At 46.4% G+C, this 18,657-nt stretch overlaps 1 protein-coding gene and 1 long non-coding RNA gene across 2 annotated transcripts in view; one reads left to right on the top strand and one right to left on the bottom strand.

The window, feature by feature from the left end:
* Positions 1-18,657, top strand: part of LOC147736465 (glial cell line-derived neurotrophic factor-like) — a 207,868-nt gene that overhangs the window by 80,113 nt on the left and 109,098 nt on the right. The gene's annotated exons all lie outside the window — the stretch shown is intronic.
* The window catches only part of LOC147736466 (uncharacterized), a 259,360-nt gene that overhangs the window by 146,073 nt on the left and 94,630 nt on the right, over positions 1-18,657 (bottom strand). The window lies entirely within an intron of this gene.

Raw genomic sequence — 18,657 nt, 5'->3', positions numbered from 1 at the left:
GACTTTAAAGGGTAGGTGTATCTTATCTGCCGCCACTCCCTCCCCATATAATAGATAATCTCTGACCATAACATGTATAAACAGTGAAAGGGTTGGCAGCCTTTATCTGTCCGTCTATCTGCCCTCCCTCCCTCTATCATTATATAATGCAAAAATAATGCAAGAACAAAGACGGAGCTGGTGCCTACATACAGACAGGAAAAAAACTGAAAAAGTGGTATAATGTGGGAACAAATTACTACATCAGTAATTTCCACTGTGAATACTTGAAGTATTCAATTTGACAAACCATGATTTATTTTTGTTTGTTATCAAGCATACTAATCTTCACTCCTGGAGAAGGTACCTGGGGTGTGCAGAGCTGACAAGATATAACAATATACATAAACATACAAGACAATAATAAAGAAAAGAAAGAGAAAAACGTTCGCCAAAAGTGCGTTTACAAAACAATATATGGGGTGAACACAATAAATGAAACAGCAAGAAACTTTTCTCTAGTCTTCCAGTTGTTTTTAAACGGTATGGCTGTACTCCTTATTTACTGTGCAGTTCAACTAGGAGGTAGTCCTTAACACCTTCACTGCGGCGGCTATTCCGCCGCAGTGCTAAGTGGGCGGGGCGGCCGCATGCTGGTGATGGAACCGCTCAGTCATCAGCCGCGGTTGAGCTGTGCTCATGACGGAGCGGTTCCGTCATGGCCCCGCCCGCTCAAAAGAACGCCCAGCGCAGGCGTGGAATTCGCGCCGCGCAGGCGCGGCAGCAGGGCCATGACGGATCCGCTCCGTCATCAGCACAGCGTCACCGCAGCTGATGACGGAGAGGTTCCGTCATCAGCATCGAAAGAGTTAAAGAGCTCACACACAAGGGACAAACTTGCCCTCTGATTCTTAGTATGTATCCATAATTTGCATAGGAGCTTTTGAAGTTGAAAAAAGACTCCTTTGATTAGAGGTGTTGACGCGTTTCGGCCTTGTTATTACAGGCTTCTTCAGGACGATGGAAGAGTGGAATTACTCTCTATGCACAGCTACAAAAGCGGTCCTCCTGGGATTCTGCGGAAGTCGCTGTGCCAGGAGGATTGGCCAAGAGCCTTACACGTGGGGGTAGCCGGACCAGAGGCACTGTGTCCATGCCTGTTGGTGTCTAAAACACCACTGCTGGCCGTCGGCGGTAGGAAAGATAGTGGTCACAATACATAGTAGCGAGGAAGTCTACATAGTGTCTTAGAATTGGCTTGGCTGGGACGCCGTAGTGCGGCGGTCCTAGAACCACTAAAAGGGATACGATGTGTGCGGCTTGTGAGGGTCACACTTGGGGCCGGATAAGTTGACGGGGATGAGAGGGAAGATCGTTATAAACAGACCATAAAGGCTAGGGGGCTTATTTATGAAAGGACACATTGCTGGAGTTGTGTCTGTTTTTAGACACACCCCAGCTATGTGCCACTTTTGAGTCTATAGATACATCAGGATTACGGACGTATCTGTAAATCCTTGCGACAAGGAGCGCCGTATCTGTATAGTAAATACGGTGCATCCATGGTGTGCACAGAGGGCGAACGGAAAAGTGTCACATCACTGTTTTCACTCAGCGATGCAACACTTTTCTTAAATGAGGCCCATAGTGTGTATTATCTGCTGGCATTACCTGCTCATATAATATATAATATCTGCCCACAAAATGTATAAACAGTGAAAGAAGAAGCGAGCAGTCAATGGTGTTACAACAAGACTGGAAGAGCTTGGCAGCCTTTATCTATCGTCTGTCTGTCCTTCTCCTTCTATCAATATATAATGTAGTAATAATGCAAGAGCAAAACCAGAGCTGGCGCCTACGTGACAGTAAGTCAGGAATTTGGAGGCTAGAAGGGTTTGTCAGCCTTTGTCTGTCTGTCTACCTTGATCAATACTTAATCTAGTCTTAGTGTAAGGAGCAGATTCAGAGCATGAGACGGAGAGAAGGGGTGGTGAGAAGGCAGGAGCAGAGCCAGATGACCGGAAGTCACGGTGCCGCCTCTGACCCTGGCATCTTGATATGTGTCTACAGCACAAGCCGGAAGCGGTGCTAGGGGAACCTGGGGGCATATTACCAAGGGTGGCGATATTGAATTATCGCCGGTTTAGCGACTGTGTTCGGCCGCTAACCAGCGATAATTCTATCGCTTTATTACCAAGCTGTCGCTAACTGATGTTAGCGACAGTTTTAGGCGATAGCGAGCGGTTTGGGGCCCGCTTTGCATGTCAGCGATATTTATCGCTAATGACATGCAAAGTGGGCGTTCCCAACCTGTTAGCGACTGAAACAGTCGCTAACCTCGCTATCGCCTATTACCAACACAGGCATAGCGATGGAAATATTCCCGCTATGGCCAAAAACTAACACCTGCTCTGACCAGTTCTTAGCCATGTTATCCAATGGGAGGTGGATAACATGGCTAAGAGCATTTGGTCACTAATGCATGAATATCGCTGAATTTTCAGCGATATGCATGCATTTCGCATGATTTTTATCGCTTTTGAGATAAACCATGATAATAGCAAGGTATCTCAGCGATAAAAATCGTCGAAGCGAGGCAATAAAATTATTGCCGTTAACCCTGCTTAGCGATAAATATCGCTATTTCTTGTTAATATGCCACCTGCTTCTCAAACAGGCGAAGATTCTGTGCTGTAATTGGAAAAGGCGGATTTGCGAGGAGATAAGTAAAGTATTTTGTTGAGTGAAACCTCAGAGCACATCCCTTCCCTCTGATTTATGGCGAGGGCGCGGAGATATGCAGCAGGAATGCCTGCTTCCTCAGCAGGGACTGCCAGGGGGCAGGGAAACGCTGCTCTTAATGTTCAGCAATTGAGAAAAATAAACACTTTCAGCGTTTTGGAATGATAAAAACGTGATTTAAGAGATGGGGAAAGCAGATAGAGTTACAGAGTAATGTACAACAATATATTATCTTTGAAGGGTGTATGAAACCCAGCCGGTCACCTAGAGCCGTCGGTTGAGTCCCTCTTGCTGAAAACTGGCAGAGATTTTTTTCATTTTTGAAATGTGTAAGGAACTTGGGGGCATATCATCAAGCGGCAGCAATAATTATCACTGGCCACAGTCAGCGTTTAAAATGTTATCGCTGGCTATCGCTGGTAATTATCGCCATGCTAGCGCTGTATTAACAATGCATAGCGCAATGGCGATAATTATTCCAGCGTTAGCAGTGTTTTCCATGGAACAGCGCTGGTTTTTCAGCGATGTTCCATAGAAAACGGCAATAACCTTGCTGATACGACCCTGTGGTCGTATCATCATAATCTACCCCCCCATGGTAAGTATACCCAAGTCAGCATTTTTGCAGACGTTTTTGGCGAAAACCGTGGTTTTCGCAAAAAACTGACGTCTGCAAAAATGCTTGGGCCTCCTTGTAAATATTGCGATGTGCACATCAGCGATTATTTATAAGGAGTACTGCCAAATGGCGCCCACTTTACATCTCATTAAAAATGCAAAGCGAGGCGTCGGGAAAACGGGTGCTAACATGCGCTAATGCATATTAGCATCTCCTTGTAGATAGGGCGATGTCATTTTCGCCGCTTTTTTGGCTATTAAACCCAAAAAAAGGCAAAATAGCCTTGATAATATGCCCCATATTTAGCTTAAAGCCACAATATGTTTACCAAATAGACCAGCGGGTGAGTCAAGAAACAGGAAGGCTACGGAAAAGAGTGTTTCAAGAGCCAAGTTTGCAGGTTTTTGAAGAAGGGGGGAGATGGTTGGGGGATGCACGCCAGAGGGCTGTACCTGCACTGTCAGTCTGCAGCCGCCGCACGAGGACGTCTTGGCAGATGGATCATGGATCCGGTGACTGCGGAAGAGATGGAGTGTTTATACGCCCGGATTATCCGGGGGAGGGGCCCAAGGGCTGCCAGATTACCAGACTTGCTGGTTCAGACATATACGCTACTAGCTGGTACTTCTGTAGGGAGTGGTGTAACCAGACTAACCCACATGGTGATGCTCGAGGGATTCTGGTTGCTGAAGATAGCTGCAATCCCATCCGTGTCCCACCGGGTGACGCTCTTATCTCGTCAGTGATTGCGTTCAGCTTGCAATTCCAACCCCTCCAACTGGTAGTGCTCTGTGATATAATTACAGCTTTTTGCTTTTAGTGAATGCATCTCAGCTGGTGGCCATCTTGATCAATATATGTTTGCAGATAGTCGCAGTCCCATCCATTTTCCACCTGGTGGCACTCTTAACCTGTCGATTATTGCAGGAAGCTTGCAGTTTCCCCCTCACCAGCTGGTAGCGCTATGCAGCATATGCAGAGTTTTGCTTGTAGCAAACACACACATTCAGCAGTTCCAACCTATCTGAGTTTTTGGCACTCTGCGGCATAAGTGGATCCCCCTCTGACCCGAGGCCTAGTTTGCGGTTAGTGAATGCAGATGTTCAGAAGTCCCAGCCTAGCCCGGCTGGTGGTGCTATTGATCTATATATGGTCATAGATAATGTGCAGTCCCAGCCTTGCCCAGCTGGTGGCGCTCTTGATCTATATATGATCATAGATAATGTGCAGCCCCAGCCTTGCCCAACTGGCAGCCTAGTTTACTGTAAGGGGATGCAGACATTCCGCAGTCCCGGCCTAACGCAGCTGATGGTGCTCTTGATCTACATGCAGTCCCAGCCTCTCCCTGTAGGTGGCATGTTTGTGCTACCAGTGCTTTCACTATGTTAGCCGTAGCTGCTTGAGTGCTATCAGTAGCTTGCAATTCCAGCGCCACCATCTGGTAGCCCTTAGATCTTTTTGCTTTTAGTGAATGCACACGTTCAGCAGTCCCAGCCTAGCCCACCTGGTGGCACTCTTGATTTATACGTGATTATAGATAGCGTGCAGTCCCAGCCTCACCCAGTTGGTGGCACTCTGAGGTATAAGTGCAGCCCATTCCCCGACTACAAGCCTAGTTTGCTGTTAGTGAATGCAGACATTCAGCAGTCCCAGCCCAGCCCAGCTGGTGGCGCTCTTGATCTATGTGGTTATAGATAGTGTGCAGTCCCAGCCTCGACCAGATGTTGGCCCTCTGAGGTATAAGTGATGCCCTTGCCCTAACTGGTGGCCTAGTTTGCTGTTAGTGAATGCAGACATGCAGCAGTCCCCGCCCAGCACAGCTGGTGGAGCTCTGAATCTATATATGGCTTTAGATAGCTTGCAGTCCCAGCCTCTCCCTGTAGGTGACGTGTGTGCTAGCAGCGCCTTCACTGGTTAGCTGGAGCAGCTCTTGTGTTATCAGTAGCCCTCCCCGCTGTACACTGCAGGTGTTACTCCTATGTTATGGCAAACACTCACAGCTACAGCCCTACCCAGCCTTCGGTGCGCTTGTGCTATCAGTGTCTGCAGATGACCTGCAGAGTCCACCCTTCCCGGCTAACGGCTCCCTAGGGTTATCAGTGCCTGCAGACCGCTGCAGTCCTTACCTGGCTGTCGCTGTTTTCACAGTGGCTGCAGATTGCTGTAGTACCTAAACTTCCCAATAGGTGGTGTTCTTGTGCCTTGAATGGTTGCATCAAGTGGCAGTCCCAGCTGGGGCGCTCATGTGTCCTCAGTGGATGCACAGAAGGAAAGTGTATGTTGCTGTTGGTTCTCTGATGATCAGTGGGCTAACGACAGGGGAGTCAGTACCTTGCTCTGTGGGTGGTGCACACATTCAGAGAGGCTGCAGCCTGGACAGTCCCTACCCCACCCTGCTGGTGGTACTGAAGAAATGTGTTACTTACCTGGAACTGCAGTTATCCAGTATTGGTGTCTTTCATAGATTCACATGCCTGAATCATTCCCAGTCATCGGAATGTGAGTCCGGGACACCCATTCCGACGACGGGGAATGATTCAGGCATGTGAATCTATGAAAGACACCCATAATACTGGATAATACCACAGTTCGGCCTTGTGCAGCTGATGGCGAGTCAGAGTGGCTTGCACTCCTGTCCCCTCAATGGCTGCAGACCGTTGGATCCTAGCACCGCTGCGGATGATCTTGTGTTCAGAGTGGTTGCAGAGAGCTGCAGTTCCAGCCTCGTCCAGCTGGTGGTGTTCTTGTGCTCAGTGGTTACAATCGGCAGCAGTACCAGCCTTATCCAGCTAGTGGCGTTCTTGTGTTATGAATGGTTGCAGACAGCTGCAGTCCCAACCTCGACAGGCCGGTGGCGTTCTTGTGTTCCGAGTGGTTGCAGAGAGTTGCAGTCCCAGCGTCGCCCAGGTGAGGCGCTCTTATGCTATCAGTGACATTGGCTGCAGGAACACTTAGCCCAACGCCGCCCCCGGGGGTGGTCTCATTTCGCATGTAGTCTGTCCATTTATAAATAGTTCTAACTAAGCTGCACATGATCTGTTTCCCATTATTGAAAGGTCCTGGGATGCTGCCCCACCTCTCTGCCTCAGTTAAGCGATCTTTTCCTGGGACACAGCCTGCCTTTTTAAGCCCTTTTATTACGTTTATTTAATATATGCGGGTCTTTGGGCCAGATTTGGAATTACAATTTGAGCTTGTTCATTAATAAGCCTTGGAGCGCATCTGGACAGTGGCCTGGCTCTGAGAATAATGTCTGATCCATAGAGTTCCTTCCAGGATAGAAGCTCTTCTGTGTACCTTTGCTATGCCCTGGCAATCACCCCTGGAATTATGCGGTAAATTAGGTCGATATTATGTGGTAGAGGTACCTATAGGAAGAAAAGGCAAATTGTGTAGGAAGGAAAGAGAATGCATACTATGCAAATAAATGTAGATCAGGCACCATATTATGTGGCGTTATAATGTAGCAATTTAATACTCAATGTTGCCAAAAAGATTCCAAAATTATTAAAAGACATGAATGTCTAGAAAGAATCGTTGCATTCGGTTGATCCCATTCAAACTTTTATTCACAAGTCTTTCCTGAGTCTGACTTTGCCGTGCATGGAAACCCAGAAAGGGCATTTTATGAAGACAGGCCTTTCTAAAGCCAGGGGGAAGGTCTGCCGTGTTAAACACACAGAACAGCAGCCTGTATGAACACACTTTCATTGAATACAGTAAACATCTGAGCTGGTGGGTGAACCACATTTACGTTCTAAAACGTGTCTTCGGTTTTAACTTGTGCTCACACCAGGGGGTCCTGGAAGCCCTTTGGTTGAAGGAACTGTCCCACGGAAGGGCCCAGTACATTTCATATTTATTATTCATGTGGGCCCCTAGAAGGTATTTCCGGATTCAAAGCATCAGACCTAACATACATACTTGGAATTCTTTTAGACTCTGAGTGCTCTCCTAAACAACTTGCTACTGTGAGAAAAAATCTGTGATGTAAACATGAGTTTGTGTGACTAATGAAACGAAACATTTTCATGAGAAATGGGGAATCTTTCTTTCCACTCTTTTTCAGTTCCATTTAAGAGTTTATTTCCTGCGGCAAACAAATGCCACCCGCTCCCACCAAGCCGCATCGCTGTCCCTATCTATCACTTGGGGAGGTCTATACGTCTGGAACATTCTTTGTTTTGAAACGCCTGAAGGCAGAGGACAACAGCTGGAAGAGGCCATGTTAACTTTGACTTTGCAGCAAATTTAATAACTTTGGGTCTGTCTGGGTTAGGAACAAATGCATTTTGTTAAAATCGCAAATAATGCAGCAGCTGGAGGATTACGTGGCAAGAGTGCTAGTTGCCCCGATTGGTGGTTCTCACAATATCTTGAAAGCTGGTTATCTACAGGGGCGGGCAACTAAGTGGTGTGTGTGTGTGGGGGGGGGGGGGGGGGGGGGGGGGTGGGTGGGTGCGTGCATGTAAGGCGAGTGGCAAATAATTAAAAATAAAGTCACTTACCTTGCCTGCTACAAGTCCGAAGTCCTCCGAAGTCTCTCCTCTGTCAGCTCTGCTTGCTTCAGCCTCCAGGAATTCCACTATCCAATCTTGGCGCTACTCTCACCAGCATGAGAACAGCGCCAGGATTGGATGGAGCTTCTCGGCTGGATGGTTCTTCAGGCCCTTTAGACCTGTGCTTGGTATCCAATTGTCTAAGACAGCTGAGTGGAGAACTGAAAAGTGTGAATGTTATGTTATGTTAATTAGGCTTCTAAAGCGCACTTTTACCCTAGGGTGTCCTGGCGCTGAGCACTGTATCCCTCTGCAGCTGAGCTTATTCTGTGAACAACCACGTTTTCAATCCCTTCCTGAAAGAAAGGAGATTGATGGAGTTCCTAAGATGCATTGGTAGATTGTTCCAGGCATTAGTGGCACCTCGAGCTGTGTGTGGAGTGTTGCTCTGTACTCGTGGACGCTTTGGGGGCAAGTACTGCAGCGGAGCCCTCTAATTTGCCTATCCTGCGACCTGGGAGCACATCGGCTCGGTCACCTCGGCAGGGGGAGAGCCTGAACTGCAATCTGCCTTGGGAGCGGGACTGCGAGGTCCAGAAGTGCTAGCGCCGTCCACCGCGCGCACCTGGTTCCTCTTCCCGCCCCCTTCTCTCCTCCTCTATTTTAACCACGCCTGGAACGCGTACGCGGGACGCGCGCGGACGAAGAAGCGGGCCAAGAGCGGGCCCGTTTGTGCCCGTTCGTGACCGGTAGTGACCGGACCGGGCTACCCCCCTGAATCTTCCTGCTGCCTGATTTCCTGTGGATCATGGTCGGACGCGAAACCAGGAGCAAATCCCTGTTGGCTGGAGGATCACAATCTGCCGCAGGAGGTATGGAGAAGTTTCTTACTAGGGCTAATAACATTATTGACAAAGAAATTGTCACACTGGAGAAACGACTGTCCAAGGAACTAATGTCTCTTAAACGTTCTAGTATGGGCCCTTTTGCTAATGCCAAAACTCCTGAAAGACCTACTGACTGCTTGCCTGTGGTGGATGCCCAACTTTTACTTCCCGATTCTGCCCCCCGCTAAGTGTAGACTCTGTTGTTACATCTAATCCCTCCATCGTCGTTGCTGATTCTAGCCATGTCTCCGATTGTGCAAATGTTTCCTTTACCTGTGTAAATGATGGAAATTCTACCCTCCTTACAACTCAGGGGGGAAAAGAAGGGGCTATTAAGAAACGGAAGAGACAATATAACAGTAAGGGTAAAAATACCGGGAGGGCATCTAAAACAGCTAAAATAGATGGAGCATCTGTATTGTTGAATTCCAACGGTGGAGGGAGCTTACCTAGTAACGATATTTCTATGGATAAAATAGCAACCCTACTAAATCGATTATTTTTCCACTAGAGGCCAAACTAGATAGGCTTGATTTCAGAATGTCTAATATAGAGAAATCAACTGCTATACTTTTAGCTAACTCCTCCAAGCCTAATAGTTCTGGTCTCCCTCCTAGCATGCCTACTCCCCAAATTATTCCTCCAACTATTGTGCCCCAAATTCCTGTTTCAACGACCACAAGCATCCAACCTGTTCCCCAAGTTTCTAGCTCGGTTAGCCTAGTTGCCTCACAGAATATCCAAGGCCCCCCCCCCAGGTTTGCATATCCCACCCGCACTTATGTCTATCGATACCCAAGGGCCCCCACCCGAAGATCTCAAAACTCCAAGAATTAGACGGCCTGACCTCCCACCGGAGGCCAACTGGTTTATGGTAATTCTGGCAGGAGCACCACCATTAGATAGGGGTGAAACTGAAACCTTTAACTCCCTTAAAAACCAAGTTATAAGATGGCTTAATTGGAACCGACCCTTACCGGCACACCTGCACAATGAAGTCATCATGGTGAGGAGGGTACCATGGATTGGTAAAACCCCTAAATCCATTAAGGGAGACTGTATCACTGTCAGTTTTAGAGACCCACGTACAGTGTCCTACATATGTGCGGGTGTTAATAGGTCATTAGATTCCACTATCCAGACTCTCCCTGTCTCCTTTTTCTTCCCACCACCTATTAACCCCATGTACTATGATGGAAGCAATGAATGGACTAGGGTTGAACGTAGGGGAAGACCTTTTCGCCCAAGATACACCAGATTGCCCCCATTTCAGCCCCCGCAGAACACCTTCTGGGATTATAATCGATATAGTTGTCTCGATGGGCTTGAAGGAGTCGACTGACTACCCAGTGTTTCCACCACTGTTCCCCCTCTACCCATCGAGACTAATTCGGTCGATAGCGGGGCTACTGTGGAGTATTATACCTTACCAGTAACGGTTGGCAAAATAACTTCCGATCTACCCGATCTGATCCCCTTAACTCTCGATAAACCAACTGAAGTCCACCTTTCACCACTCGATGAGGCTATTGCTGATAGGGGATGTACAATGACTTCTCCCTTAGAAGAGATATCTACCCCAAGTGATCAAGGGTATTCCACGGTGAGCTGGAATATAGCTGGCTGGCGTCAGAGAGCTTCGGCTCTAGGGTGGAGGGAACTTATTCTTGGGTTTGATATTTTATGTTTACAGGAAACAGGGTCCACTATAGACATTCATTTTGATGGTTTTGTTTCTTATAACTGTGTTGCCCAGGAATCTGTTATGGGGAGGGCAAAAGGGGGCCTGCTTGTTCTTATATCAGTTGATCTCCCGATAACTGTAGGTTCATATTCTACTGTTGGCACACATTCACAAATTCTGGAATTACAAGCCAAAAAGGGTAGGAACACTTTACTGATCAATCATTACAATAACACATTTGATCCTACCAGCACCCTGGTTGTGGACGAACTGGAAGCCTTCTTAAATAAAATCTGTAACAAATCCCACACATCTTACGACATCATACGGGGAGGGGACTTCAATATCAGAACGTGCCCGCACTCTCAATCCCCAGTTTGCGGGTTTGATGGGGATTCGGGGGAGTATTTAGCACATTTTCAACACTCCCCATATGGGACTTCCCTTAATGGTCTTCTGTTAAAATTTGATTTAGTTATTCACCAACCAGCTCTTGATAAAATGGGCAATATTGTTCCAACGTTCAAAGGGATTTCAACCCTTTTGGTGCCATTCTGTACAGTGCCAATAATTAAGGACTATTGTCTGAGCGATCATAATGCCCTAACTATGTCTATTCTTATCTGGGGCCCCAGAATTACGCCTACAGGCAGGGTTGTTGACAATATTGTTCCAAGTAGGCCTAATGGAACCCGGATAAAGTGGTGTACAGAAAAATCAGAAAAACTACATAGTACAGTTGTGGTAGGTGGTTCCAGACAGATATTTCGCTGTCTGGAAGTCAATGCCCTCCCTATGGGTATTATAGCGGATTTTGAGGATCTAGGCACTATTATTAATAGAATCTTTACTAACAATAAGATCAATTCTAGACGGGATAAGGTTGGCTGGTTCGACCAAGCCTGTACAACAGCGCTAAAAACCCTTAAGCAAGCACTGTCCAATCTCCCAAGAGACAGGGAAGTGATTAAAACCTTGCGGTCCAATTATAACATAGAACTTAAACGCAGGAAAAACGAACTCCGGGAACAAGCCTGGGACAATCTGGATTGTGCTGCAGCTCTCCGGGACTGTAAATTGTTTTGGAGTACCATTAATGCCCCATTCCTCCAGAAAGAAGATTTCCCAGTACTTACCGCATTAGTAAGCAAAGACAGCTGGGTCCAATATTTTTCAGGAATTTTTGACCCCCCTGAGGAGTCTTATGATAAAATCTGTATGAATCCCCAGCTGACCCACCAGCCTTTGGGAATCACCATCCGAGAAGTAGTCACGGCAATTAATTCTAGTAAAGGAGGTAAAGCCCCGGGACCTGACGGGGTCCCGATAGATCTATACAAACATGATCTGGCCCTTTGGAGCCCCCTATTGACCCAGGTCTTTAATGCTGCCACTGATTTCTCCACCCCGGCAACCTGGAGTGAATCCGTTATTATCCCGATTTATAAGAAGGGAGATAGAGGGGAGGCCAAAAACTACCGTCCCATCTCCCTTTTAGACTCCTCCCTTAAAATCATGAGCCGGGTACTACTACTACGCCTGGAGGAGTGGGCGACCGATAACAATATCCTGGCACAATCCCAATATGGCTTTAGAAAGGGTTTGGGGACCATTGACCAGTGCATCAACCTCAACCTTTTAATAGGTAAATATACTAAGGTCAAATCAGGCTCCTTATTTCTTTGTTTTGCGGACCTCTCTAGTGCCTTCGACCTGGTGAATCATTCCCTGCTGTGGACAACCCTTCTTGATATGGGAGCACCCTCAGCTATTATCCATTTCTTAGCTAGGTTATATTCCAACCTTACCACACAGATTCGATATGGACCAGCAGGAGAGTGTACGAGAAAGATTATGGTAAAATCAGGCATTAGGCAGGGGTGCGTATTGGCCCCCTTGCTTTTTTCCCTTTTTATTAATTCTATGGAACAAGAATTAAAACAGGTCCAAGCAGATGCACCACAAGCAGGTGGCCTACCAATTCCAGTGTTGTTATATGCGGACGACACTGTTTTATTATCTAGAACCCCAATCGGCCTCCAGCGGCTAATGAACTGTTTTTATGATTTTATTCAGGGCAAAAAACTCAAAATTAACAACTCTAAAACATTCATAATGGTCTGTGGCAAAAAGGTGAATCACCCTAAGTCTTTCTATTTTAAAGATAACAGAATTGAGGTTGTAGATAACTTCTGTTATCTGGGCATTACTTTTAACAGTCGGGGCTCATGGACACCTGAACAAACTAACATAAAAGCCAGGATGGGGAAGGCTACACTAGGTGTCTTCCGATTTGCCAATAAACTGGGCAGCCGACGGATTCCAGCAATGTTAAATATTTATAGACACAGATGTTCATCAATAGCACTTTATGGTTCAGGGGTATGGGGGTACGGGTCTAACAAGGACTTGCAAATTCTGGAAAATTTGTTTCTGAAACGGCTACTTTGTTTACCCTCATCAGCATCTAACTACCTGGTCCACGAGGAACTAAGGTTGGACCATATAGCCGATTTAATCGAATTGAGACCTCTCCTGGTATGGAGGTCTATTTGGCTGAAGGACGAAACAAGTTTCACAAAGAGCATTATCAAAGATTGTTTGTTTTTGGATAATTTCAAGAATATACCATGGATAAAGTATGTGACCACTACTTTTAAAGAACTCTTTGATTTAGATGTACGCAAAGATCCCGAGATTGTAACTACTTTATCCAAAAAGGAGGTGAAAGAAGAATTTATGAGGGTAAAATTCGTTAAACGGAAAGCAGATACAAGTAACTACTCAACCCATGCTTTCTATTCCTCCAATGCAAACGAGGGTCCTGGTTTGCCTACCTATCTTAAAATAATCTACAGGCAATCTCACCAATTCGTCCTATCCAGATTTAGACTTGGTATTGTCCACAACCTTGTGGCCTTTCCAAAAATGAAAAATTATCCAACATCTGCTTGTCCTTGTGATGGACTAACCAAACAAAGTACCCTTCATTTTATGTTAATCTGCCCCCTTTATAAAGCCCTACGTATTGTTTATCTGAAACCGTTATTTAAAAAATATTCTGTGTCTTCTACTTCAAATGCCATGAAATTGTTATTTTCGCTTGCTAGCCCGGATCTGTGTTTTTTTATCGCAACCTTTATCCTGAAATCTGTTGCTGCAAGAAAAAGTATGGATTTTTAGCTATTTTTTTTTGTTTTTTTTTATTGCTTGACTTCTGTATGCCCTGAAAACAACCCATGATGATATGTACTTTCCCTGTGTAATGTTACATGTACGATTTTATCTGTGTACTTTTATGACGTTTTTTTAAACTGTCGAATAAAGTTTATAAACTGAAACTAGTGGCACCTAAAATAAAACTCCTGCCACCCCAATTGGCCGTTTTTGCTCTAGGAACAATCACTCGCTATGCGTCCATAGAGCGCAACTCTCTCCCAGGGACATACCATTGAAGGCGCCTTCTTAGGTATTCCGGGCCACTGCCCATTAGGGACTTAAAAGCTGTACATAGCGCTTTGAATTGGGCACATTGTTTTATGGGATGTCAAATGTCACTTTGGCCAGCTCAAGAGAGCCAGACAAACTGACATGCGCACTTTGGAGGGTCCATCTTGCTTCTCCGGTCCTTTAGGTCAATTTGCAGCAAAGGACACGCACCCATTTATCCCAGATGGAGGCTGCTGCAGGATAAACGTGAAAAATAAAACGGCAATTAAATCATTTCATTGCAATTTTTTTCACATTTAACGCCACTGCAGGGGCTGGGAGGCGAAATACTAACAATCACATTCCTATGAGTGTGACAACTCAGACTGTTCGAGGCCCCCGAAGCTTTAAGAATGGTTTGGACAATAGGTATTAGTTGTTTTTAAAGTTTATTACATTTATAAACAACTGCTGTTCTGCTCATCTCTAAATTACTCAAGCAGTGCCACCATGTTGCAGCTGTCATAAGTGCCAGTGTTCACAATTAAGTGCAAGTGCCCAGCACAGGAAACCCCAACTCAAATTAAGCACTGGCAAGGTCCAGTCGGCCCGTTGGACCCAAGATGATGGGCATCCAATAAAGTCACACAAAATACACTGCAGATGCAGCTACACAGCAGACTTGAAGGAGCCTCACCCTCGCTCTCGTACTGAGACTTCAATACTCCTCAGTCTCTACCAGAAATCTCACATTCAGACTTTATACTCCTGAGCCTCCACCCTCGCTCTCGTACTGAGACTTCAATACTCCTCAGTCTCTACCAGAAATCTCACATTCAGACTTTATACTCCTGAGCCTCCACCCTCGCTCTCGTACTGAGACTTCAATACTCCTCAGTCTCTACCAGAAATCTCACATTCAGACTTTATACTCCTGAGCCTCCACCCTCGCTCTCGTACTGAGACTTCAATACTCCTCAGTCTCTACCAGAAATCTCACATTCAGACTTTATACTCCTGAGCCTCCACCCTCGCTCTCGTACTGAGACTTCAATACTCCTCAGTCTCTACCAGAAATCTCACATTCAGACTTTATACTCCTGAGCCTCCACCCTCGCTCTCGTACTGAGACTTCAATACTCCTCAGTCTCTACCAGAAATCTCACATTCAGACTTTATACTCCTAAGCCTCCACCCTTGCATTCGTACTGTGACTTCATACTCCTCAGCCTCTACCAGAAATCTCTTTTATACTCCTGAGCCTCCACCCTCGCTCTCGTACTGAGACTTCATACTCCTCAGCCTCTACCAGAAATCTCTTTTATACTCCTGAGCCTCCACCCTCGCTCTCGCTCTGACTTCATACTCCTCAGCCTCTACCAGAAATTTCACATTCAGACTTTATACTCCTGAGCCTCCACCCTCGCTCTGGTACTGAGACTTCATACTTCTCAGCCTCCACTAGTAAACTCACATTCAGACATTATACTCCTGAGCTTCCACCCTCTCTCTCGTACTGTAACTTCATACTCCTCAGCCTCTACCAGAAATCTCACATTCAGACTTTATACTCCTGAGCATCTACCCTCTCTCTTGTACTGTAACCTCATACTCCTCAGCCTCTACCAGAAATCTCACATTCAGACTTTACACTCCTGAGCCTCCACGCTCGCTCTCGTACTCTGACTTCATACTCCTCAGACCTCCACCAGTAATCTCACATTCAGACTTTATACTCCTGAGCCTCACCCTTGCATTCGTACTGTGACTTCATACTCCTCAGCCTCTACCAGAAATCTCACATTCAGACTACATACTCCTGAGCCTCCACCTTCGCTCTTGCTCTGTGACTTCATACTCCTCAGCCTCTACCAGAAATCTCACATTCAGACTTTATACTCCTCAGCCTCCACGCTCGCTTTCGTACTCTGACTTCATACTCCTCAGACCTCCACCAGTAATCTCACATTCAGACTTTATACTCCTGAGCCTCCACCCTCGCTCTTGCTCTGTGACTTTATACTCCTCAGCCTCCACTAGTAAACTCACATTCGGACGTTATACTCCTGAGCCTCCACGCTCGTCTCGTACTATGACTTCATACTCCTCAGACCGCCACCAGTAATCTCACATTCAGACTTTATACTCCTCAGCCTCCACGTTCCCTCTCGTACTATGACTTTATACTCCTCAGACCTCCACCAGTAATCTCACATTCGGACATTATACTCCTGAGCCTCCACCCTCGCTCTTGCTCTGTGACTTCATACTCCTCAGCCTCCACTAGTAAACTCACATTCGGACGTTATACTCCTGAGCCTCCACGCTCGCTCTCGTACTATGACTTCTTACTCCTCAGCCTCTACCTGAAATCTCACATTCAGACTTCATACTCCTGAGCCTCCACCTTCGCTCTTGCTCTGTGACTTCATACTCCTCGCCTCCACTAGTAAACTCACATTCAGACGTTACACTCCAGAGCCTCCACGCTCGCTCTCGTACTCTGACTTCATACTCCTCAGACCTCCACCAGCAATCTCACATTCAGACTTTATACTCCTGAGCCTCACCCTTGCATTCATACTGTGACTTCATACTCCTCAGACCTCCACCAGTAATCTCACATTCAGACTTTATACTCCTGAGCCTCCACCCTCGCTCTTGCTCTGAGACTTCATACTCCTCAGCCTCCACTAGTAAATTCACATTCGGACGTTATACTCCTGAGCCTCCACGCTCGCTCTCGTACTATGACTTCATACTCCTCAGACCTCCACCAGTAATCTCACATTCAGACTTTATACTCCTGAGCCTCACCCTTGCATTCATACTGTGACCTCATACTCCTCAGCCTCTACCAGAAATCTCACATTCAGACTTTTTACTCCTAAGCCTCACCCTTGCATTCGTACTGTGACTTCATACTCCTCAGCCTCTACCAGAAATCTCACATTCAGACTTTATACTCCTGAGCCTCCACCCTCGCTCTGGTACTGAGACTTCATACTCCTCAGCCTCCACTAGTAAACTCACATTCAGATGTTATACTCCTGAGCTTCCACCCTCTCTCTCGTACTGTAACGTCATACTCCTCAGACCTCCACCAGTAATCTTACATTCAGACTTTATACTCCTGAGTCTCACCTTTGCATTCGTACTGTGACTTCATACTCCTCAGCCATTACTAGAAATCTCACATTCAGACTTTATACTCCTGAGCTTCCACCCTCGCTCTTGCTCTGTGACTTCATACTCCTCAGCCTCCACCAGTAATCTCACATTCAGACTTCATACTACGCAGCCTCCACGCTCGCTCTCGTACTATACCTTTATACTCCTCAGACCTCCACCAGTAATCTCACATTCGGACGTTATACTCCTGAGCCTCCACGTTCGCTCTCGTACTATGACTTCATACTCCTCAGACCTTTACCAGTAATCTCACATTCAGACTTTATACTACTGAGTCTCACCCTTGCATTCGTACTGTGACTTCATACTCCTCAGTCTCTACCAGAAATCTCACATTCAGACTTTATACTCCTGAGCCTCCACCCTCCCTCTTGCTCTGTGACTTCTTACGCCTCAGCCTCCACTAGTAAACTCACATTCAGATGTTACACTCCGGAGCCTCCACGCTCACTCTCATACTTTGACTTCATACTCCTCAGACCTCCATCAGTAATCTCACATTCAGACTTTATACTCCTGAGCCTCACCCTTGCATTCATACTGTGACTTCATAATCCTCCGGTTCCACCAGTAATCTTACATTCAGACTTTATACTCCTCAGCCTCCACGCTCGCTTTCGTACTCTGACTTCATACTCCTCAGACCTCCAAATGTAATCTCACATTCAGACTTTATACTCCTGAGCATCCACCCTTGCTCTTGCTCTGTGACTTCATACTCCTCAGCATCCACTAGTAAACTCACATTCGGACGTTATACTCCTGAGCCTCCACGCTCGCTCTCGTACTATGACTTCATACTCCTCAGACCTCCACCAGTAATCTCACATTCAGACTTTATACTCCTGAGCCTCCACCCTCGCTCTTGCTCTGTGACTTCATACTCCTCAGCCTCCACTAGTAAACTCACATTCGGACGTTATACTCCTGAGCCTCGACGCTCGCTCTCGTACTATGACTTCATACTCCTCAGACCACCACCAGTAATCTCACTTTCAGGCTTTATACTCCTGAGCCTCACCCTTGCATTCATACTGTGACCTCATACTCCTCAGCCTCTACCAGAAATCTCACATTCAGACTTTATACTCCTAAGCCTCACCCTTGCATTCGTACTGTGACTTCATACTCCTCAGCCTCTACCAGAAATCTCACATTCAGACTTTATACTCCTGAGCCTCCACCCTCGCTCTGGTACTGAGACTTCCTACTCCTCAGCCTCCACTAGTAAACTCACATTCAGACGTTATACTCCTGAGCTTCCACCCTCTCTCTCGTACTGTAACGTCATACTCCTCAGACCTCCACCAGTAATCTTACATTCAGACTTTATACTCCTGAGCCTCACCCTTGCATTCGTACTGTGACTTCATACTCCTCAGCCTCTACCAGAAATCCCACATTCAGACTTTATACTCCTGAGCCTCCACCCTCCCTCTTGCTCTGTGACTTCATACTCCTCAGCCTCCACTAGTAAACTCACATTCAGACGTTACACTCCGGAGCCTCCACGCTCACTCTCATACTTTGACTTCATACTCCTCAGACCTCCATCAGTAATCTCACATTCAGACTTTATACTCCTGAGCCTCACCCTTGCATTCATACTTTGACTTCATACTCCTC

Source organism: Lissotriton vulgaris, chromosome 1_2 (genome assembly GCF_964263255.1).
Source record: "Lissotriton vulgaris chromosome 1_2, aLisVul1.2, whole genome shotgun sequence".
Lineage (NCBI taxonomy): Eukaryota > Metazoa > Chordata > Amphibia > Caudata > Salamandridae > Lissotriton > Lissotriton vulgaris.
Note: the sequence above shows the minus strand (reverse complement) of the source record. Positions and strands in the feature narration are given on the sequence as shown.